Here is a 24,696-nt window from a genome sequence, read left to right on the forward strand (position 1 = left end):
TGTGTGCCCTGAACACTGTACACTTGAATGAACTTTCCCTCAGAGCAAAAGTGTAGTTTTCCATCTTATAATTTTTTCCCCATAAAAATATTTTAATGATTTAAGTCCCACAAGCCCAAGAGCTCCAGATGCATATTTTAGTTGTTTGTCATAAGAACTATCCAACATAAAAAATGACCACCCTTTCAGCCAGAATGAGTTTGCACAATGTTTAATGTTAAAGTGAAGTAGAAGAGCTTTTCACTGTAGTGAAATAAGTTCTTGTAAAAGTGTCATTTGTAAAACTTTAAAACCAGCAGTGGAAAAATAAGATTCTTTTTTTTTTCCATCTGAAATTCTTTAAAAGAAAATAGGTCTCTAGAAGGTAAACTCTTGCTCCTATCAAAAGCAGCAATAACCTTCCTATTGATTTCAGTGGTGCTTAAGTTTTAGAGAGAGATACATCTTTTAGCTTTTTTTACTTTTTGGTTTTTTGGAGTCTTGAATTGTCACCATCCTACTCTTTCGGGAAGAACTATGTACATACTATATTGACCAAACTCTCCTGCATGGGTAAATAAATAAAAGTCATAGATATTTTTCCTATACCATCCTAATAGATGAATGAGACAAAACAGTGATTTTCCAGACAGCCACACTGCTCACCTTCCTGTAACTGTTGCTAAATCAAGGCAAGGCATGGATCTATCAGTCTGGCTTCCTATTTCTTCTACTGGGTTCATCCATCCACTTTCTTGGGGCCTGGATTTGGATGCAACAGGGGAACCCAACAGAATTCCATGCATGGATGGAAAAGGATGCATGTTTCAGAGCAAACTGGATTTGCACTGATTTCAGGAGGCAAAATTCACTGTCATCTCCTGAGGAATAGGATTTGGATGTATGTCTTACACCTTTTCTCCCAAACATACCTATCTCTATCTCTTGGTGGAAAGTGCTTGCAGGGGCATGTGCCAGAGGGAACAGATCTGCTTCAAGTCAGATGTGGTTAATGGAACATCCACTTCTCATTGTATGAGACAGTGTCATCCATTTCCCAATTCTTTTTTCAAACTGCTTATTTGTCACTCTGGGTTAATGATTTTCCCATAAGCAATACTCTTTGTTTCTTGGAATTACTTGGGTGATGCCCACTTAATTGCCTTCTGCCCTTTTCCCCTTGGGGTGAACTCGGATATGGAGAGTGATTTACCTAAAAGAGAAAGTTCTTGCAGTCTTCAGTTAAATATTTACTGATGCCTTTTTTGGTGTGCCTCATCCTTGGTATTCCCAAGTCCTCTGAGACATCAGTGTCAATTACCACTGACTCTACAGACACTCCCCTCCTCAGGGAAGGTTACTCAATACTGTTCTGGACACATTTTCTGCTACTTAACTTGACTGAAAATATTTTTGTGTTTGTGTTACTAAGGTCAACAGAGACCTTGTGGACAATTTCCTCCTGTTCTGTATGTGCAAGTGTGGTTAGGATGCAGACATTTCAAACTGGGTTCAGAGTGGACTGCAGGACCAGGCTGAGGAGCCTTGTGGCACTCAAAGAGGTGTTCCCTGGCCTGTGAAAACACCTGTGTGCTGTCAGTTTGAAGAGTGCTGCTCAGGGTGGCAGCTGGCTGAGGCAATCCAAACCCTCCCATTTGGATACTCGGGTAAAAGCACCTCAGGTGAGAAGGTTTTTGTGCTTATCTCGAAGATGACTGATAGATTTAAGCCAAGTTGTTTTGAACAAGCCTTGAACATGCCTACAGGGATGGGAGGTATTTGGGAGGGACAGTGCTAAGCCTTCTTTGTGCATGTTTAATCTTAGGTTGCTGATAATGTTTAAAAAATGTGACAAAACCCTCATTGTACAGCGTGTGCTTTGACATAGCACCAAGTCCTCAGTGGAAATGTTGCTTCTTCCCCTAAAGGTGATCAGGCTACTATGGACATAACATGAGATTTCTTCAAAAGCTACCCAGTGATGCTTTTCCCAGTGTGCTTAACAGGTCCATGGAGATTGTTATTTAAAAGCCCCACTGGCTGCAGCTGTACTACTAAATGCAACAGGCCAGTGACTGCTGCCAGGCACCAAGCCAGAGGCATGTTATGATTCATACCCACCTGACTGAACATTTTTATCCCTAAAAACAGAGTGACCACACCCAGCCTACCTTTGGGAATGGTCCCAAGAATGTGCTGTTCTCTGCACTGTGCTAACAGGTATGTATTTTCTGCTGGCTGATGCTGATCCATGTCAAGGGGCCATAAAATAACAGAGAAAAGCATGGAGCAGTGTCAGAAGTGGTGTTGTGGCCCTGTTTAATTTAGTGGTCTAGACACAGCCATTAATACCAAGAGTTTAGCAGGATTCTTGGAAGGGCCAAAGCATTTATATGGCCAGTGAGAATATCCAGAGGAATGGGAAAAATATTTCCAAAGCCAAAAAAAGAAAAACCCCAACAAAAATCAGATTTTTGGAACTGATAAAGAATTAAGTTCTTCTGGGATCAGATTACACAGAGTTTCTGGTATCCTCCCTAGCAGCATCTGGTGCTGCAGGTTTTTGGGAAGAGGATGCTGAACATAACAGCCCTCTGTCCACTCTGCTATGTCAGTCCTGGTGCCAACTGCCACTCAATGTTACACTCATGCTAAAATCTATGGGGGAAATATGAAAATACCTCTCATGCCCTCTGATTTCCTTGGCTCACTCTCTGATATGAACAGGGAAAAGCCTGGAGCTGGAAGCTGACAGCTGGCTCCATCTGCATTAGGGGGCCTGAGTGCACCAGCCCTGCTGAGTGAAGCTGCTCTGCTTCACACCTGGGATGGTACAGTGAAACAAACGTGGATTTCATTTCCAAGGCAGTTTTACTGCCTAATATCTTTATACTTGTGAGAAGTATGGATCTTAGCTGGGTCTGTCATGATTTTTGCAATGCATTCTGCAACCGATCCCTCACTTAAATCTTTTCACTTGTTTTCTTATTTAAACCTATCTAAACAAAGACACTTAGTCTTCTTCATACACACATATCATAGCTTGCCTCCTGTATCCCTTCTCTTACCTCCAGGATTCAGCTTGGTACCTTGTTCCAAACGTGCCTGTGGTGTGATGAGTTGGGGAGTTTCGACTTCCAGTTGAGCTTCCTTTTGTGAAAGTCCACGAGAAGCAGCAATTGTAGAAGAAAGGGCTGAAGCAGCTGTGTAGAAATGACACCATGGGCAAACACAGTCACTCATTCTTACAGCAGCCAACCCACATGATTGCCCTGGCTGGAAATGCCAATAGATTATGGGAAGTTCAGAATAGCCACAAACATTAACTTCACCCTCTTTCCTGAGGGCAGAATCTGGGACACAAACATACCCATTATAGGAAACAATAAAGTGATACCTGAGTGAAGAACCAGTGTTGGCAACTCAGCTGGAGTCCCAGTAGTTTATGTAGCAAGATCCCAAGGGAATTGCATGCACAGATCAGTTTGGATGGCCATGGTATAGGCACAGTGCTTCTCTGGGAGTGAAGACACAGATTGTCTAGTCCCTATGAGAGACCCTGAGCCAGAATTACTCATGTCATTTCCTTCAGGTGAAGCTTTCCTTCATGTCACACTCACCTTGAGGTGAATGGCATTGCCTTTGATGGGGGATAGTTGGACTGCAGATATTTTATGTGCAGTGTCCATTTACCTAGAAGAAATATTGTCCTGGGTAATGTATCTTTGTGCCCCTTTCATCATGAAGGCATGTTTCAGGTATGACGTGAAATGTAAAGCCGCAGCCTGTATCTCATCTTGACTATGAATTCCCACCAAAAAAAGGCTTTGGAAATACAGAATCAGACCCAGGCAAAATCTCATTGCAGCTTCATCCTGTCCTTTCTTGTGGGTGATATTCCATCCATTACTAAGGCTCTGCACAAAGCATAGCCAACACTTAAACCCTCAGCAGGATGTTAAGTGGTGTCTAGGCTTTGTGCTGGGTCTCTGCACTAGCATGAATTTTTACCAGTGAGGAGAAGGATTGCTTTGTCCATATTGAAAAGTACACAGCCAGCCTTCTCTGTAGTATGCCATTTAATTTAGTTTTGATTTAATCCTTTGCACTGAGGGGATGCTGATTGCCCATAAAGAATAAAAGCTGCCACTCTGAGGCATATGCCTTTTGCTAGCCATGTGATCCAAATAGTTACATTCAAATCAAATCAAAGCACTTCAAGGGCCAAATGTAATGCAGTTTTTCTTACTTGGCATGTAAAGTTTTAGTTAATTTTTAAAAAAATATTTTAAGGCAAATTAGAAGCAGCACTCTAAATGCTGAGGATTAGGGACAGTAGCTTCATACATGCAAGTTCTCCCACATTGCTTACTACATATGATTTTCCACTAGCAGTTGCTTTTTGGATGCTGGGACATCAGATGTGGCCGTGTTTCCTTTGCATCACAGGTTTCTAGTGAACAACTCAAGGAATTGGGCTGTGAAACAGCTATCAAGTAAAAAGGGGAGCTGACAAGCCCTGAAAAACAAAATGTAAAAACAACGTTTTGGTTCAGTGGCTTGGTAAATATTCCAGGAACTACTCTTCTTTCTATGGTATTAGGGAGGAAATCCTCCCTCCTTTTGCCTGTCTCCTTGTGGAGGCTGATGTATCTGGTCCTCATTAGGGGGTGGTTATAGCAGTGGGATCAAACGAGCTCAGACTATGGTTGAGAGGCACTGCAGTCTCCTGGCTCAGGCAGGGGGTGGTGGCTCAGACTCCTGACTTGCATTCCTGGGTTTGACTCACAGTCAGGCTATGGACAAGTCCCAGGTACCCAGAATCCTTGTAACCTGTGTGTCAGGTACACACAGCACTCTGCAGCTGTGTGCACAGGCTGGGAGATGTATGAGGCTCTCTTGAGTTCCTTTGAAGTATTTTGTTTATACAGACTTACCTTGACAGCTTAGATGTTGCCCTATCCCTATTTCCTAACAAGTAGGATTGTCACATGGCTGCAGGATGGAAAGAGTTACCCCATGCCTCTCATAGCTGTGTTGTCCTAGCACATCCCAGCTAATTTCAGAAACTTATCTCCTACATCTAAGGGTGCACCTCCATCATCAATTAAACAAGCCGGGGGTGCTGCAGGGCACAGGATTTGCTGCTCTGCTGTCAGAAGGGCCCTTGACTGGTGTAGGGGAGGGCACCAGCCATGCTCAAACTGTGCCCTGTCACAGCCTGGGAACCTGCATGACCCAACACAGACACCTGGATTAGGAGAGCAGGAGGATTTACCTGTCTGGCAATTGTATAGTGCAGCCTGGCCTCAGGCCTGGAGCTTGGAGACATTTCACTTCCTAATACAGACCAAGGCCAGGACCTGGAAAGAAAAAGACACTTTCAGAGTCTGAGTCAGCCCAGACAGGGCCTGAATCACTCCTGAAAGTGTCTGTCTGTCTCTGCAGTGGAAGACTTAGGTGTTACCTTCTTCAGTAGCTGCCTCAGTTGAAGGTGTACAGTCATGGCAGAGGAATCTGGACAAGAAAGGGAAGCCAAGATGTACTGGATTAGACCAGAGGAGTGTATTTTCCCTTGTACTCTACCAAATGATAAAGTAATTAATTGATGATACTGGATTTAAGACATTCATCCTGGTATCACTAATAAATAATGGCCACTAATAAAAACATATAGAGCTTTGAAAGCAAATCTGGATGGTTTTGGAATATCAGAATGTGGTATCTGCATCCACCCAGCATCACAGACTGCTTTATAAGTTGCAATTAATTTCCATAACATCCTAGGATGACTCTGAGTAGCAGTGTGTGTCCCTGCTCAGTGAGTGTGTGGACTGAAGCACAGAGGGGTAAAAGCATGGTTTGTCGTTTCTTTCCCCCATATGGCTGTTCAGAGATGAAGCTGGAAGTGCAGCCCCTGGGACTTGGTTCCTACTCTTCCAAACCTGCCAGCCAAGGAAGTGTCTTGCTTTGTTTTAATGAAGCTCTGTTTGCCTTTTCATTTCACAGACTGTTAGCCCAGAATAATGGGAAGTGGATACCCTGATGGATGACAGGAAGCCTTTATAATTTGTCAAACTACAATTAATAGCTGGCAAGTTCAGGACAAGCTTTCTGTCAGTAAATACTATTTGGGCCAGATTCACTTAAAGATTTCTGTCCTTGTGCCTCCAAGTTGGCAAGGTCAGCTGCAGCTCAGGCTGGAATCTGAATCCCAGAAGCAATCCTGATCCTGCAGAGACCTCTTGGAAACTATATCCCAGGCCTCCAAGATCACGAGTCTTTTACATCTGGTGAGAATAAAGGCACAGAGACAGTAAGAAAAGGGCAAGGTCTGATTTATGTTTTTAAATGGAGTTTTGTCCTCCAGCTCTTCTCTGAGGTGAATTTTCTTGCCAGACATTATCAGCAGCAGTGGTTTGGCTCAGATTTTTGCTCTAGATTCTTTTGTCCTGTTGACTTTTGGATCAACTCTGCACTGGCTCTGTTTTGAAGATAGTTTTACCCATATTAATGTTTTACTTACACAAGTATTAAATCATAAGTTTAACATGGAAATGTTTTAGTCTCTGGGCAGTTCCTTTCCTTGATGATTTCACACTGTACATAAGTACAGCTTCACTTGGCAGGATTTCTTCTGTTTGGTGCTGGTCTCATGACACTCCATTATTACTGTGGCCTTAATTCAGAGGAAAACAATAAAAAAAACCCCACTATGGTGTTGTAGGCATTACTGTGGGTTCTTGTGAGTCAGAGTGGCCCAAAGTAGGGGTCTTGGGTGAAGCCTGCAACTAATTTATTTCACATTATATCCATGAGTGTCCACAGACAGTGCTTTGGGGCTGGGAACTTGGTGGTGAATCTACAGACTGTACGAGGAAGGAAAATGTCTCTTACTGGTGCCATATACCCTTACAACTAACAATAGAAACAGGAGAAAAAGAGAGATGGAAGATGTACCAGGACAGTTATCCTCATGAAGACTGTCTTAGCTCTCCATGTTGGTACTACTTTGGGCACACTTTCCAGGGAACACAGTGACAAGAGTCTTGTGGCTCCCACTGCCCTAAGTTGCCTGCAAGATCCCACATATGCTGAGTTGGAAGGGAACCATCAGGATCATTGAGTCCCACTCTTAACCCTGCACAGGACATCCCCAAGAGTCACACCATGTGCTTGACAGCATTGTCCAAATGCTCACTAAACTCTGTCAGGCTGGTGCTGTGACCACTTCCTTGGGGAACCTGTTCCAGTGCCCACACAACTTATGGGTGAAGAACCTTTTCCTAATATCCAGCCTAAACCTCTCCTAACACAACTTCAGGCCATTTCCTTGGGTCCTGTCACTGTCACCACAGAGCAGAGCAGAGATCAGTGCCTGCCCCTCCTCTTGCCCTCCTAAGGCAGCTGTGACTGCAGTGAGGTCTCCCCTCCATCACCTCCAGGTTGAACAGACCAAGTGCCCTCACCTGCTTCTCACGTGGTTTCCCTTCAAGGTCCTCATCATCCTCATTGTCCTCCTTTGGACACTCTCTAATGGCTTAATGTCTTTCGCATATTGTGGTGCCCTAAACTGTACACAGGACTGGAGGTGAGGCTAGACTAGTGCAGAGCAGAGGGGCATAATCCCCTCTCTCATTCTCAAAGAAAAGAGATCCTTTTATGATATTTCTTCATTCCTATTGTTGTCTTCACCAGCCTTTGTAGAAGATTAATATATAGCAGAGTCAAAAACATCTTTTCAATGTTTGAGAGTCTTGGCAGAACAGTGAAAATAAGAGCTAAGACCTCTTCAAATTGTCTCTGTTCTCATTTAATCTGTGTTTTGTTGGTTGGTTGCTTGGTTGGTTGGGAGATTTTTGTGGGAATGGTTTTTAGAAAAAGATTGACTCATTTCATCTGTATGTCTAGCACACCCATCAACCAACAACTCTGCCTTTGCTCCTGCAGGTGAGGTTGACATCAACTCACATTGCTTCAACTCCATCTCCTGCTGTGTCTCCACTGGGACACATTTTGAAGGAAATGCTGTTGTGCTTAGTGACAAAAAGGCAAAGCAGCCTAGGAGTGAAAAGAGGAGGTCCACACATTAATTTCAGGTTGCCAGCTTGCTTTTCTGTCTCCTTCTAAAGCCCCAGCAGACAGTTCTGCCTTTGTACAGAGCCATCCTCCCTAGCATGTGAGCTCTACAGACCCTTCTACCCTCTCTGTACAGCACATCCTACCTGCCCATTCACATCCACAGCAGCCTTATGTGCACATAAAGCACATCAGGTACCTGGGGCTGCTGATCACCTCCTGAGGCACAAACACAGTGCAAGTGCCTGATGCCTACCTTGTTCAGGTGAACTGGGGGACACCCCAAGCACCCAGAGCTGTGGTTCCTCTCTTGGCACTCTCCAGAGCAGTGAGTAAGCTGCTCATGGCCTGTGGAGCTGCAGCCATCTGGGCTCACCAAGCCCCCTTCCTCTTGTTTCAAATTCTATCAGATATGCTGGGGATTTTCGAAAAGCTTGCAATTTATTGTGTGGCATTCTCAAAGCATTTTCTAAGTCTAATACTTAAAGCATGCTCTGCTTAGCACTGGAATACTGTCAGCTGGATTGGTGCTGGGCAGAGCAGATGCTCAGACAGTGCTGGTATTGCTGCTAAGGTCACAGAGGGATGGATGAGTGTCCTACTGCTGCTGGCAAAGCATTGAGGATAAGCACATTGTACTTAGACTGGGATTTGTCTAAGGCTCAGAACTGAACAGCTTTGCCTTGCAAAAATATTTCAGGGTCTTCAGGGAGCACGGGTGGTTTGGTCTCCAGATTTATGTCCCCTGTTCTCCTGGCAGTACGTGGGCCATAATACTCAGCAGGATGTTTTCCTGCTGCTTAGTCCAATAAAAGTCACTCCCTGAGATGACTGGGAAGATCTTTTGGAGCCTGTCTGCTCCTCCCTGACTTCTCCTGCTGCTGCTTACAAGAGAGATCCCAGCCTGAGGGTCACTCTAGCATCTCTGCCCTGTTTCATAAAACAGCTACCAACAGTATGAGTAAGGCAGGATCCCATGTGACTGTATAACCACTGCTTTCCATGGGAAGATATTTCTCACATTAAAAACCCCAGTGAGTGGGAGGGGGGAATCTGCATCAGTGGTTTGGCTTGTGACTCTGGAAAAGATAAGTGATGCAAATTAAACTACTGGACCCTCTTACCTTTCCTTGGCATGGGAAAATTTTTCTTTCTAACTCTCAACTACCAAAGGCACTGCAAATGGTTATCTACTAGAAGGTGCTGTAGTTCTGAGTCTCTCACTCTATTTTGTATTTTATTAAATGCAAAAACTCCGAAACTTTGGCTTTGTTGTGGCCATAAATAAAGAAGCTGGTCAGAATCATTCCTCCAAGAGGGTTCCCCAAAAAATGAGGAGGAAGATGACTCAGTGAAATGAAAGGGATGGTAACTGTAGCTGTGTACATTGTTCCTCACTCCAAGCAGCTTATTGAGACAGCTTGCCAGCCTTGCTCATCAATGTTAATGTATTCCATTTTCCTCTCCATGACAGTGAGAGTTTAAGTTCAAATTTATCAGAGCAGCAAACAGAGACAGAATCTCTATTGACTGATTTTGGCTCTAAGTGCATTTTCTGATTTCCAACCAAATTTTTCATGGAGGTTCAGATTATTTTTTGAAACCATCATGTCTTCCTGCTTTTATGAGAATACAGCTGGATTCTACAGAATGGGTGTGAGCCCCTGCCCCTAATGTTTTAGTCTATATTGAAATAAGGGATTAACTAAAAATGATTAGATCTATCTGAAACCTCAAATTTCCATTCCACATGAAATGCCAACGTTTTAATGTCAGTCCTACTATGGTGAGAACAAAGAATACTATTATGGCTTTAGCTTTGGGGAGTATTAATACAATGTAATATAGAACAAAATATGTTTGGAGACAACAGCTTGTTGTGAAATAAAAAAATCAGTCAAAGAAGTCAATCCAAAATACCATCAAAGTCAGCACTGTTACAGAGGAAGTTTTGAATGTAGATGAAATAGGAAAAAACTATGTCAGAATATTTTCAGGCAGTCACAGATGCTTTATAGCTGCATTATTCGGTACAATCCACCAAATAGGTGGATAGGAACTTTCCACAGTGACATGTTTCCAGGGACAGTGCAAAATGGCTTTCAGTAGGAAAGTCTTCTGCTTTGAGGAGACTCAGCAGTGATGTCTGGGATGGAGGAATAAGCTGTCCTTTTGCAGAGAGGGTTTACCTGGGGAGCTGTGGAGGCAGCTGCTCTCCCTGTTAGCACCGCCCACAGCTCTGGGTGACACAAGCTGTGTGTGTGTCTCCTCTTGCTCTTAGCCAAGTATGTAGGTCCAGCCTTATGTTGCAGCACGTTCACGAGACACATACATAGGGCATGGGATTAGCTGAGTTGCCAGGTTTGGGATCACCTGTTTGCACCAGAGGGATATTTTCAGGCTGCCTGACCCAGAAAAGATAACTTGTCCCTGAGCCATGGAGCATGAGCAATGCTGACATTTTAGAAAGGTTGGCACAAACCCCTGCCTAGCCACTGGCTTCTTGTCCTTGAGACATTCAAGTTCACATGTGATTTTGATTAGATTGCTGTATCCCAGTAGCTCTTCTTTGCCTCCCAAGGTTCTAGCTGCTCACTGCACTGCACTGGACCCCTACAGACTGTCAAATTGCACCTCTCAGCTGCAGGTAACTTGGTCCAAATTCCCTTATGGTATTGTGCATCCTTCCTATTTTGTACAGATTTTTTTCTTCATTCAAAGATCTGGAACCTACAGTGGGAAGATCAGAGATGGAAAAAATAAAGTATCAGCACAGTTACCTATACATAGCTTGCTTTAAAATTTTCTTATTGCCATTCCCTTTCTTCTGCTGGCAGACAGGAGCAGTGTCCAGTCCCATAACTCCACAGAACATTTGAACTTGTCTGTGTTCAGCTTCTCAGAAAAATCTCTTATGGAAAAATTTTCTTCTGACCACAGAGTAATCACTAAGAGAAAAAGGCTGTGCCAATCTGCAGTCATTCCCAGCTCAGCACCAAAGGAGCTCTTCCTTGGAAATCACTGGAAAACATAAGTGCAGAATTAAGGTGGCAGCTATCTTCCATTCAAGTCTTCTAACTTCCAGAATGCTATTTGTGACAGGGTCTAGCAGGCTTGGCATCCAAATAAAGAGGAGACTGTAGGAACTATCCAGAGCAGCTGAGTATGAAACTATGTACTTCCTATCCACTGCATTGAAACCACAATCTAATAAAACAATTGACTGCTTTTATCCTTGGACACAAGTTTTCATCTGCTGTAAGTATAATTGAATAGGCAAAGTGACTGGTCTGAGTAGTTCCTGAAAGGCCTTAAGAAAAATGTTAAATATGAACTGTCAAAATTTCACAAGGCATGTCTTTATTATGGCTCTGACTGTAGTATTCCTTCAAATATTGGTTTGCAAAGCTGCTTTCAACATGGATGTTTATTCCAGGTTACTATTTGCTGTAACAACAGAAAATGCTACTGCCTGCAGCTGGGCATGGGAATGACTGTGGGATTCTGGGCAGCAGGGGCAAAAGCTCCCTCTTCTGATGGCTCCAGAGCTCAGGCCAGAAGGCCAGAGGAGACATGAAGGACTAGGGGAGAAAAAATGTCATCAGGCATTTCAAGGGAAGTCCAGTTAAGGGTAAAGCAATGTGGAGATGTTAGTGCAGCTCTTTATCCCACCACTCTGTCTTAGTACCATCTATCCATCCATCCCTTTACAAGACCCACAGCTTTAAATTCTTGTTGTGACTGCACCCTAACAGACTTTTGGGCTTCTAATATTTCAAGGTACCAAAATGTTTACTTCTGGATCACAAAACCTGTCCTACTTCTACTCTTAGCATTTAGCCAAATGCAGATTCTTAGGTTGCCCTATTTTCCTCTAGAAACCAAATGCTTGCAAGAGATAACTGACTGTGAGATTACAAAATGAGAACTAAATCCTGATCAGTATTCCCAGACACAAGTGATTTTTCAACTGAGGATGTCAGATACTTGTCTTCTTGGCAGTGTCTTCCTAATTCCAGTTTTATCATTAAGTTTGGCAAGTGACCAAGAGGGAAAAATGTTTTCCAGTAGAATGCAGTGGGAATAAACTGTGACAAGAGAAAATGGGCAATGTAGGCTGGGCTCCTGACAAGAGATCTGTGATGCTAAGGAATAATCCTCCAAGGAAAATGCATCATGGGGAATTGTAGAGGAATTTACTTTGTAAAGAACCTCTGGAGATATCTAGTCATCCTGCACATTAGAGCTCTCTTTGACATTGAACTCAATCTTCTTCCCATCTTCTCTGTATTTCCTGAAGAGTGAAATGTTTGCTATAGCTCCACCTGAGTACTTGTGTGCACTCCAGCCATGCAAACATCCCACCATACCTCTGTAATTCCAGTCATGGCATAGCTTCACAGCTGCACAGTACTCCAGTTCTCCTATTTATTTCCCAGGTGGTGTATTAGCATTCAGGAACTCCTCAGCATCTCCTCTGCTTCTGGGGAACATAAGGGCCTCCCCAGTGCCCTGCTTCCTCTGTGATTTCATCTCCATCCACAGCTGAACCCACTTTAGTCTTCTTCAGTGGGTTAGAAAAGACCCAGAGGAGCTTTTTCATAGAGCCAGACAATGGCACATGGAGCTTTCCCCTTTTGTCAGGCATTCAAACCAGGTCCAAGGCAGCAGCAACCAGAGTTACTGACAGCTGGCAATTTGGAGACACAGGCTTGTAATATAAATTCATCTTCCAACAGCACCACTTTTTAACATATTTATCAGACAGCTCAGCAGAAAGGCCAGAAACTGAGTGAGTGAGGAAGACCTGGGGGTCCCCTTGCCTCAGCACAGGCACTGCTGCATGCTAAAGGAGCAGGGTACTGATGCACAAAAGGTTCACCACTGACCTCCAAGGCAAAGCACAGAGCTTGTTTTCTACACTCAGAGTCTCTCTTCAATTCCCACACTTCATCATCTCTGTCAAACTGACGTTAATTAACCACCATGAGGAAACAAACAGCTCCTCAGATAAATTTCCAAGAGAGAAACAGTTTAACCTCAAAAGCTGCTGTTTTCCAGCTCCACATTTCTTTTGCTTTCTGTTCCTCAGACACTTCCAAGAAATCATAAAATAAGTTCCAAAAATTTATTATCTCCTTGAGCACATTAGGGACAAATTAAAAGTTCTGTCCTTCACTGAGTGACACAGGGGGTTTTACTACAGAATCTGACAGTCTCCTGAAACTACTATGAGGAATATGGAATATGGAAGAATATGAACTTCAAAAGTGAGTTAAGTCCTGAAGTTAGGAATGTAGCTGAGAAACCCAATTAAATTAGAATAATATTACCTACTGAAAGGAGGTCCTGGGATGCTGACTCTATTCTAGGTTGTGCCAGTTACACAGTGTGCAAAATTAGACATATAGACTATTTTTCCTATCGGTATTGCAAATAGGGTAAGAAAGTATCTCTTTTTTCAGTTTTATAATGTATAGCACAGTGCAGTTCCAAACAGAGTTAAAACTTGTGGATTCCAGAGAAATCCAAATAATCCATGAACCAACATAATGCAATACTGTTCCTAATCAGACAGAGCTCCCATTTATTCCAATGAGGATATTGCCTGCAGGATCAGGCTGGCAGGTCCTAACCAGGGCTCAGTCAGTTGTCAGCTTTCCTTGACGAGTGGAGTGCAGGGGATTCAACCCCATCCCAGCCTCCTGCCTCTGAGCACAGAAGCCCCATGCTCACACTGAGAGTGAGAGCACTCTGATTTCAGCCTGTTTCCCGTCTCTGTCAGCAGCTGTGCCTGCCCTGCTGCCGTCCCTCATTGTAAGCCTAATAAGTACATAAAGGCTGAGGAATGGGGATCCCGGCGGGCTCACAGCAACCACCCTCCCTCCAGGGGCTTGTTTGCCCGGGCAGACAGGCTGGGTAAACAATTAGCCCCAGCTCCAGCATTCAGGCCCTGTAGGAGAATTGGGTGCTTGGCACTGGCTGCTCTGCATGACATTCAAAATTTGGCTTTTCTCCAATCAAATATTTAAACATTTGCGACCGTTTGTCCAGACCCAAAGCCTCGGTTAGGAATTTCTGCTCAGTTCTATTTTTGTAAACGGAGATTTGGTGATTATTTACTAGGAACTTTGAAAAAAAAAAAAAAGTACTTAACTTTACAGCAAAGAGAGTTTGTTTGAAAGTCATATAATGGAACAGGTCAGCACTACCAGCATATACTTCCAACACTATAAGCAGTATACACTTAGATATAGTATAACTTGGAGTGTTGCTGTCACAGACCCTTCTATGTTCATTGCTGGTAGCAAACAGCTGGCTTTTAATGAAACATAATAGAGAATTTGTTATTTTAAAACTGCCTTTCCGTTTATAATCATGCCTGTTGCAGTACAATGGAGAATTGTATCCTTATTCCTTCATGCTGGCAATGCAGGAAATATTTAAACAAGTGAAGTATTTGTTTTCAAATACATTAATGATATGTCTCCAAACCAGTAAAGTTAGTGTACACTGAGTTATGCATGCAGGTAGTACCTTTTGTATCAGGATTTTGTGCTTATTATAATCCATGCCTTTTATAGTTTCAGATTGATATAGTAAAAGATACACACTATTTTCTAAGTTAATATCCTGCACATCCCAAACTCTTACATTTTACCCTAATTAGTTTTATCCAATCCATCTCTTCAATGTGAGTAAGGAATTTGAATAAATTCCCAAGGAAATTAACATTCTGAATGCCACAGATCTGTCAAGCCAGCTTTGACATGGTAAATAAATAAATATAATATGGTAAACAACATATGAAAATTTGCAGGATTGGTATTTGTCCCAGTCTGGGGTTTCTCCTTTGCCCCGAGATCACCCCAGAGGGACACGAAGGGTGGTTCAAAACCTGGTTTTCCCCGAAGCTGCCGAAGAGAGACTGCTGGAGACGGTTTTCTCTTTTTCCAAGGACAGTTTATTATTTCTTATCTTTGGGACACTTTGCCTGGCCAGCAGCGGTCTGCTCAGCCTGGCATCCATGGTGGAATCTCTTTGGTCAAGGCAGGGCTTATCTTATATAGTTAGTACTACGTATTACATGTTTACAAATTTTACCAATACAATACAATTTTATTAAATGGTCCAGCCCTGACCCCAACCAATCCAAGAGGCCAACGTGTCACCCAACATGGATGACATGGAGAAGAAGGAGGAAAAGGTGTCCACCCCCCAAATTCTCCATCTTGGCCACGTGTCTCTTATCATAAACATTCAAGAAAACCTATTTATCTATGTTCTAACATTCTAATTTACACTCTACTCATCATTATTTTCTGTGTCTCTTCTTTCAATGTGGGCAGGTTCTCCCAAGGAGCCAAATCTAGCCCCTGCAGCTCCTGGGCAGCACTCAGGAGTCTCTGAGGGGTTTGCCAGGGAGGTTTGTGCACCCCCAAAGGAGCCAGGAAAAAACCCTGGACTCCCACATCTCCCCCCTCTGTTTGCACTAAAAAGACTTCTTTTATGGTTTTGTTTAGAGCCTTTTTTACAGCTTTGTTTAAGGCGTGCTGAGTGCATGGGATGATGCATGGCAAAGCAATGAGAATAGTAACAAGCTCTACTAATATATAAAATTTTACTTTTAAAATTTTTTTTTACAAAGGTAAAAGATTAAAAAGGTCAAACAGACCATCTAGGCACAATAACTGTGCTAGAACTTGGAAGGATGGTTTGTTTGAGACTACAATATAATTGCTATATACATTTTAATTTGGAGTAACATTTATTGTTTGGTTTTTTTTTACCCTTAAAACATTACATACAATTCTAAAATTTATTGTTGAACTAAAAATTTTTAATTTTTTTAGTTTGAAAACAGCTACAGGGACAAATTGAACTTACACATGCTATTTATTTACAGGAGTTGTCACAACTCACATTACTTATGAAGGGATGCCCTTTGGAATGGACTATTTTTTTACTGTCAATTTTACTAGACATGTTGAAAATGGCTTTTTTGCTTGGAATGCTTTAAACAAATTGTTTTTAACTCCACTGTTTATACTAAACTTTTTTAAACACTTTTTTTTGGCTGCATCACTGGTAAATTTTTTTTTTTACTTAATACAGTTGACAAAAAATAAGATACAACAGCATATAAACAATTATTTTTTACTGTTAGTCTTTAAGTTTTTTAAATTTTGTTTGAAGAGAAGTTTACATTTTTTTTTTTGATGTTTGCCAACACTTTTTTTGGAATTTTGGCGGCTTGTTGTACTGGATTATTGTGAGGAGGGTCTTTTGCTAATTTTGCTATGGTGAGGTTAGCATGAGCACCACCTTGGTATTTTTTTTGCAGTTTTTTTAAAGCTTTTTTTTATTTGCGCTTTCATATAAGTTTTTGTGTGTTAGTAAGTATTAATGACACAAGAGATTTCATGTCACATGAAGTTAAGTTATATTCATTGAGAATACCTTTTAAAAACTGTTTAAAATATGAAGATTTTAGTTTATAATTTTTAATTGCTTTAATAAAATTTTTAACTAAATTATGATTTAATTTTTGCCATTTTTGGTTTTGTCTTTGTGGGTCATAATTTATTGGCATGGCTATTTTACCAGTTTCAATTGCAGGACATTTTTTGCTTTTTGTTAAGTCCATTTGAATATTTGTTTAATTAACTAAAGTATTTTGAGCTGCTGTTGCAGGTTTGTGTGTTTCTGTAGGAATTTGTCTGTTTAAAGGTATTACTTGTTGAGATTGAGGCTAAGCTGCTGCCTTATTTATTTTTTGATTTATTGGTATTGTAGAAATTTGTGGTTTTTTGGCAGTGGCAATGGTTTTTTGTTTACATTTGTCAGAGAATAACATTTACTTGCTAGATGTTTTCCTTTGCGACATTTAGGGTAAAGTTTTGGTAGCTTGGAAGTCTTTTTGGATTGAGGACAATTTTTCTTAAAATGTTTAAAAATTTTACAGTTGTAGCATTGTCTTTTAGATGGATTTTTTTTTTTCTTAAAATTTGCAAAATTTTTTTATGTTGTTCTTGAAGAACTTTTGTTATTTGCTCTTTGACAACTGAAGCTATATGTTGTGGTGTTCTAATTTTGCTGCAGGCTTTAACTATCTTTGTTCTCTTTTTGTGGAGACACAAACAGAACTTTTTTTTCAAATGCTTACTTTGTAAGCTTTTTAACTTTTTTTGTTTTTATATTTTTGATTAAAACTGGAAAATTTTTCCTTAATTATTATTTTAAGTATTATCTAATAAAGAAAACAAACTTAAAGTTTACAATTTTTTGCAAGTAAACATAATACAATAATTAACAATACTTTAAATAACAGGCATACATTTACAAGATTAGATAATTATTAATTTAAAAAAAACAAACTGTGTTATCACCTTAGGGTTTGCAGACAGCTGACAAACTTTGATTCAATGAGGAATTAGATGGTCATTTTTGGAAAATGAACACTAAATTTACTTTAAAGTCAGCTTTAGCTGTTATATTGATAAGTTAAATTGTCAATTTAAACGATTGGAATATTATTTTGATGCAGAAAACACTTGGGTTTACACAATTTTTCTTTTAGTTAGAATTAAGGCTTGGCTAGAGCCTAAACTTTAATTGGAAGAGAACTTTTTGACATTTTTTTATTAAAGAAATAAACTACAACTCTTAACAACAAAGTTACAATTAAACATTTTAAAAAGAAATTAAACTTTTTTAGCAACTCATTTTTTTTTAAATTTATTTTTAGAGTAAGATACTTTGAACATGGCAAGACACTGCAGTGCTTTTATGATAACAACTTAGGAAAACTATAACATTAAAATTTTTTTTTTTGAGAATGAAGCTTAAATAATTTTTTGGAATTTTGCAAAATATTTAAAACTATAAGATATTAAAGTGTCAGGTCACAAAAGACCTGCTAAAATAAAAGAGAGAATTAATAAAAGGAAAATAAAGAAACATTAAGTTCACAATTTAGCTGATTATTTTCATACATTTGATTTAAGGACATATTTGGAGGCTTTTTAAAACTTACTTAAAGTATTGAAAGATTTTAAATTAAACAATGAAACAGAAAACAAAATTGTTTTGTGATATAGAATTTATACAATTTTATTACAGTGTTTTTAAAATTAAATACAGAAACTAAATTTAAATTTTAAAATTAAACTTAAAATTTATTGATTTATATTGACAATATTGCAAATACTTATAAATTGGCTTTTTTAAAACCATTAACTATAGGAAAATTAAAACTTAATGTTGACATTTAAATAAATGTCTACTCATATTTGACTAATAACAAATTACTAAATATAGGTGATATATATTTAAATAAAATACAAAATACTTTATTATACTTTTAATTATTAAAATACTTAATACTATTAAAATACCTTTACTATTTTTAAAGTTTTAGCTATTTTTTTAAGAAAAATGCAAAAACAAACACTTTTAGTTTAACATACAAGAACTGAAAATAAAACTGACTTTCTTGTTTTGTTCTCTTGTTTTGTTTGTTCTTTACAGTATAGATAAAAAGCAGCTTTTGGCTTTTTTTAATTTCCCATTCCCTTCTTATTTGCAGCACTGGGTTTGTGCAGGCACAGGGGGAGCAGCGGGGGTGCTGCTGGAGCCTTTGGAGCAGGGTGGCTGTGCCTCCCCCCCTCTTTCGGTGAGCTTGGGCTGTGACCTCACGCTGCTGTGCCTGGGTTTGCTCTGTTTGGCTCTGTTTGGGCAGCTGCCTGCAATTGCTTTAAAGTTGTTAATTTTTTTACCTTTGACTTAAAAAGCATAAATTTTTTTTCCTATTAGAATTTGCTAGTTTTAATGTGGACAACTTAGGTTTTTTTGAGACAGGGCATTTATTTCCTCCTTTAGCATTTTTGACAGCTGGAGACAGGTTTGTCTGTGTTTTTTTACAATTTTTGCTTTTTTGCGTCCCGGCCATTGCTGCAGGTTGCCCCTCCCTGGGCATCCTTTGCAGCTAAATGCACTGAACCTGCGCTTTTTTTCTGTTTTTGTTTCGGTCAGTGTGAAGGCTGCTGCTTCCTTCCCCCTTTGGGCTGAGAGCTGCCCGCATGGTCCTGTCCTTTTGCGTTCCAGTCCCTGCAGGTTGCTTCTCCCTGGACATCCCTGCGGCACTGAGCCCGCATTTTTCCGTGGTTCCGTCCCCCTCCCCTCTGTTTTCCACGCCTGGGGAGTTGCCTGTAGCGCCCTCCCGCCTTTTGGGGTTAGGGTTTCTGAAGGGGTGAAATAGCAAAAATGTATGTCCTGCAACTTACTTGGAAATATTTTTAACTTAATTTTTTCCTTGGCCTTGCTGATGGCAAGGCCCTTGCTGAACTACCTGCTGCTGGCAAGGTAGTCATAAACTTTCCTCCCCTAGCTCATAGCTAGGTGAGAATCCTTTCCTAGTCTCTGAGGAACTTTAATTGCTTTTTCTGCCTGCTGATAGCAAGGCAGCCGTAAACTTCCCACCCCCTGCTTATGGCTAGGTGGGAATCCTATGATGCGTCTGATTTTGAACCATCTTACCCAAAAGCAATCTGTCCAAAATTGATTCGGAGGTTCTTGAAACCGACCAGCAGTGCACAGGAGTGAGGCTTCCCGGGACACCTCCTCTCCGACTTGCGTCTGGAACTTGGCTTTTCTTGGCAGAGGGCCATAAATTTCCTCCAAAATCTTTTTCAACAGCGTGCCTTTTTTGAAGCTTTGTCTTTTGGGGGTCTGTACCTGCCTTTGCAGGCTACAAGGATCCACCAGGGTTCGTGCCAAATGTTTCTGCTTGGGGGGGTTTCTTCCATTTTTGTGCGTCTTTTTGAGCTTGCCCTTCTGGGGGTCCGCACCCACCTTTGTGGGCGGCGGTGCATCCAGAGACGTCAGATGTCACTGCCCAGCCAGGGGGATGCCAGATGTCAATGCCCACCCAGGGACGCCAGGTGTCCCAGTCTGGGGTTTCTCCTTTGCCCCGAGATCACCCCAGAGGGACACGAAGGGTGGTTCAAAACCTGGTTTTCCCCGAAGCTGCCGAAGAGAGACTGCTGGAGACGGTTTTCTCTTTTTCCAAGGACAGTTTATTATTTCTTATCTCTGGGACACTTTGCCTGGCCAGCAGCGGTCTGCTCAGCCTGGCATCCATGGTGGAATCTCTTTGGTCAAGGCAGGGCTTATCTTATATAGTTAGTACTACGTATTACATGTTTACAAAATTTTACCAATACAATACAATTTTATTAAATGGTCCAGCCCTGACCCCAACCAATCCAAGAGGCCAACGTGTCACCCAACATGGATGACATGGAGAAGAAGGAGGAAAAGGTGTCCACCCCCCAAATTCTCCATCTTGGCCACGTGTCTCTTATCATAAACATTCAAGAAAACCTATTTATCTATGTTCTAACATTCTAATTTACACTCTACTCATCATTATTTTCTGTGTCTCTTCTTTCAATGTGGGCAGGTTCTCCCAAGGAGCCAAATCTAGCCCCTGCAGCTCCTGGGCAGCACTCAGGAGTCTCTGAGGGGTTTGCCAGGGAGGTTTGTGCACCCCCAAAGGAGCCAGGAAAAAACCCTGGACTCCCACAGGTATTTTTTATTAGATGTTGGAAGCAAGAGAAAAAAAAGGTTGCTTGTTTTCCCTGGCAGGTCAACCATGAGCTGGAAGTGTGTGCTTGCTGCCTGGAAAGCCAAATGTATCCTGGGCTGCATCAGAAGCTGTGTGGCTGGCAGGTCAAGGTAGGTGATCCTGCCCCTCTGCTTTGCCCTCATGGGACCCCACCTGCAGTGCTGCATCAGCTCTGGGCTCCTCAGCACAAGACATGGACCTGCTGGAGAGCCACAGAAAGGATCAGAGGGAGGGAACACCTCTCCTGGGAGGAAAGGCTGAGAGAGGGGGTTGTTTAGCCTCGAGAAGAGAAGGCTCTGGTGTGACCTCATTGTGACCTTCCCGGGAAGGAAAGGGACCTGCAAGAAAGCTGAGGAGGGACTTTTTACAAGGGCATGTAGTGACAGGACAAGGGGGAATGGCTTTAAAATGAAAGAGAGAATGTTTAGATTAGATATAAGGAGGAGATTCTTTACTGTGAAGGTGCGAGTTGCTGGCACAGCTTGGCCAGAGAAATTGTGAATGCCCCATTCCTGGAAGTGTTCAAGGCCAGGCTGGATGTAACAACCTGGTCTAGTGGAAGATGACCCTGCCCATGTTTTTTTTCTAATCATTTTGTGATTCTATTACTGTTTTTCACTTGTGTTTGAGAGCAGAATCAAACCACTCTTGCACATAATCACTGAACATGGTGTTAATTGTTTTCTTCAGCCATAGACACACAAAATGCTTAGAAAAATCCCAGAGGAAATAGGAAAGATGACTGTGCAAGTCTTAACCTGAACATGTTCTTGTTCAAGAAGTCACAACCTGTTCAGAGGCAGAGGATGGTCCTTGCTGGATATTCTGCAAGAGAGAGTGTTTATTGCACTTGAAAGGGAAATATAAGTTTCAGCTTCATTATATGGACTCCAGATCAAGAGAGTGGCATAAAAACTTCTCTGGGATCAGGCTGAGGCATTAAGCTGGTAGGAAAGGAGCAGAGAGAAACTAGAGGAAAAGCACTCATAAGCACAGATTTAAAACACCATGAAAGGAATCAGCAAAGCAACCAAGAGACTTGCAAGGAAGAAAATACCTAATTTAGTTAAGCTAATACTCAGTCTGGAAAATAAGCAAAAAGAATTTGCCTGGTCACTAATAAACATGAATTTGACCCAACAGATATTACCAAATTTAGTGGCAAGATTTCTGTGACCAGACAGTTTAAATCACTTGCTATAAGTAAAACAGCAAGTAGTGATCTCAAAATAGCACAAATTGTACCTCAAAAAAAGGCATCAGCTCTTTCCTCACAGGTAAGGGTTTCATTGATCTCAAAGATTTTTGAATTACAGGATAAGTATCTACTTAAAACATCTCTCTACACTGTATAGAGAAAGTGACTTAGGCTGATTGATCTATTCTGGATTTCCCACAGTGACAGTGGGACTATGTAAAATTACATACATCAGTTACCTAGACTGAAAATCAACACAGAAATTATATGTTAGCCGTGCCATGTAACAAAGGCATAGTTCCAGGAATTAAATATTGTTGTTCACAGCTGTTTCTAAAATTAGAATTTTTAAAATCAGGAGTTCCCAGAAACCTTTCAAGATCTCTTGATCATCACTGTCAGTTTTCAATTAGTTCTAAAACAGAAGGAAAACTGTAACAGTTTGGCAGAAAGTGAGGTTGATATGAGTATTTGAATAAGACATATGGAATGACCATGATAACTGTGGGCCTTTTAAACTTAATTTCAATCTCAGATCACATAATCAGATTGACAATATATTTCACAAAAGATCGAAGTAACATAATTAAGATTTATGGAAACAGATTTTGCCAAAGTATAATTCAGTTTTTGAGTTAAGTGCAGGTTTCAGAATAAAACACACACATATATATATATGTATATATATATACACTGATATAGTACACTAGGACTTTTAGGGCCTTTGACCTTAAGATATTTTGCAAAGCAGCTGAAGTATAAATAGAAATAACTAGACAATGATGAACTAAAGGCTGTAATGTACACCTACACTGTGATAATTTTTAGCTCAAGACTGACTGTTCTTTAAAATATCTTTCTAGCTCAAACAAGATGAGCAGCCAGAGGCAGAGAACTCCTTGGGTAATGCAGGAAGTCAGGCTGGGTCTCAGTGCTTCATCCCAGCTATAAAACCCTCTTTGTGTGGGTGATTTGACTATCAAGTGAAACACCCAAATGTTTTCAGTCACCTAAGGTACTGCTGGAGAGGGTGTTTCCTCATTGCCCAGGCTCCCCTACTCCAATCAGTAGTTATATGGGATCTTCCTACTAATAAACCAGGGCGAGGGCAGTTTATGGACCTTTATTTCTCCTGAGAGCAGCTAAGCTGCCATTCCAGGTGTACCTGTGTGGATGTTTTTGTTGGGTGTGCTGCTCACTCCTTTTCTGTCCCAGCAAGTCTCCTGCCAAGGTGGCCACACAATGTTGCCACAGAGCTGTTCAGGATGCCTCTCAGCTTGTCTTAGGGTGTATTTTCAATGAGAATTAGAAAGTAATGTGAAATTTTAATTGATGTTTACAGGTTTGATGCATGACTCAGCTCCTGGTGCAAACCTGGTCCCAGTCTCAGGTTCATAGTGTCTTTATCTGATTTGCTTTGCATGAGGCTATATACATGTAACTAAAAACTAAATGTTTCCACTTAAAGCTCTCTCCTGGGTTCAAAAGGAAGTCCAGGTTAAATGAAAGAGCATAGGCTGGATGCATATATTTGATGTTTTGGAGACAGAGAGGAAATATAACAGACCACCAGTAAGTACCAGGTTCATTGGAGCAGCACAGGGTTATTTTTATTTATTCATCTTTGAGCTTTGAAATGCATTCAAAGGCAAACTGTGTCACAAATAAGTTATAAGTCTTGCTATAAATATTTCTCATGGGACATGTCTCTGCAAGACAAATCATCAAATGGTCTGCCTATCTTCTAGGCTTTGATCTGTAGATTGGAGTAATTAGTGCTGGGAAAGATCTATTGGATTGCCTAAACTGCTACATGATATTCAGGTTAGTCTCTCCTTCCTGATGTTTTGCCTCACACAGTTTATATATCCAGGGGGCAGAAATCCCCTGGGATACTATTTCACAACCAATTTGCATAGCCAGCAATTTTTCTAGTGAGGTTTAGCCCAAACACATCTTTTCTAAACTCACTGCATTAAACTCTTGTCATTATGTCCCTTAGTGCCATGTGAAATAATTCCTCCTCAGTGTCCTACATACTCTGCACTGCAAGTGCAGACTGTTAGATTCATCCTATCATAAACTATGCAAGTTTTCTTTATTCACATTTAATTTACTTTTCACCCCCTTATTTATCTCTAATCTGTCTATGTCTCACATGGAGCTACATAGCCAGACCTAAATACAGTCCTGCAGCTGCAGTCACAGCTGAGAAGCATAAAATTGCAGTTAGTACCTTGCAAATGAAAGATGTCATCTGTCACATGGGAAAGAAAAGGATCATAGGTTAGTGAAACAGGTTGCTTCCTTGGGAGAAAAACCATCATTCTCTCTTTATAGTTGGATACACCAGATTTGGAAAACAACTCAAGTTCATATTGATGTGAACAAGAGCCTCCCAAGAACAATTCTCTGGGGAGGAGCATGTCCACTCCACACAAACTGTCTAGGCTGCCTCTATTGATGCCCAAGAGAAAATAATTCCAGACAGCAATTCCATAATAACATCAGCATCTAACTTGGGTGGGCTGGATTGCCTCCTCTCCTCTTCTTAAAGACAGCCTTCCCTAGGCCATGAACATAATTTTTAGATGGTTAAAACTAGCCAAGGCTGATCTTGCTAACTTGTTCTCAGGCTAATTATAATTGACCTCTCCTGGCTCTGCTATGATTCCTACTGATGTTTGAGAACAGAAGCCCCTTACAGATGGCCCCATGTGCTGGTTTTGATGGTTAAATATCCCTCCTGCTTGTCTTGGGCCCTCATGTTCACTTTCCTTACAGCACTGATCCATGGGACATTATATTGACT

General features: G+C 41.1%; 1 long non-coding RNA gene across 1 annotated transcript; it reads left to right on the forward strand.

Annotated features, from left to right (window-relative positions):
- Nucleotides 1–1,508: 1,508 nt before the first annotated feature.
- On the forward strand, nt 1,509–6,382 carry LOC306801193. Its single transcript, XR_013774009.1, has 3 exons — nt 1,509–1,646; nt 2,131–2,199; nt 5,989–6,382. It is a non-coding gene; the product is annotated as an uncharacterized lncRNA (long non-coding RNA).
- Nucleotides 6,383–24,696: the final 18,314 nt, after the last annotated feature.

This window comes from Erithacus rubecula, assembly GCF_903797595.1.
Source record: "Erithacus rubecula genome assembly, chromosome: 1".
NCBI lineage: Eukaryota > Metazoa > Chordata > Aves > Passeriformes > Muscicapidae > Erithacus > Erithacus rubecula.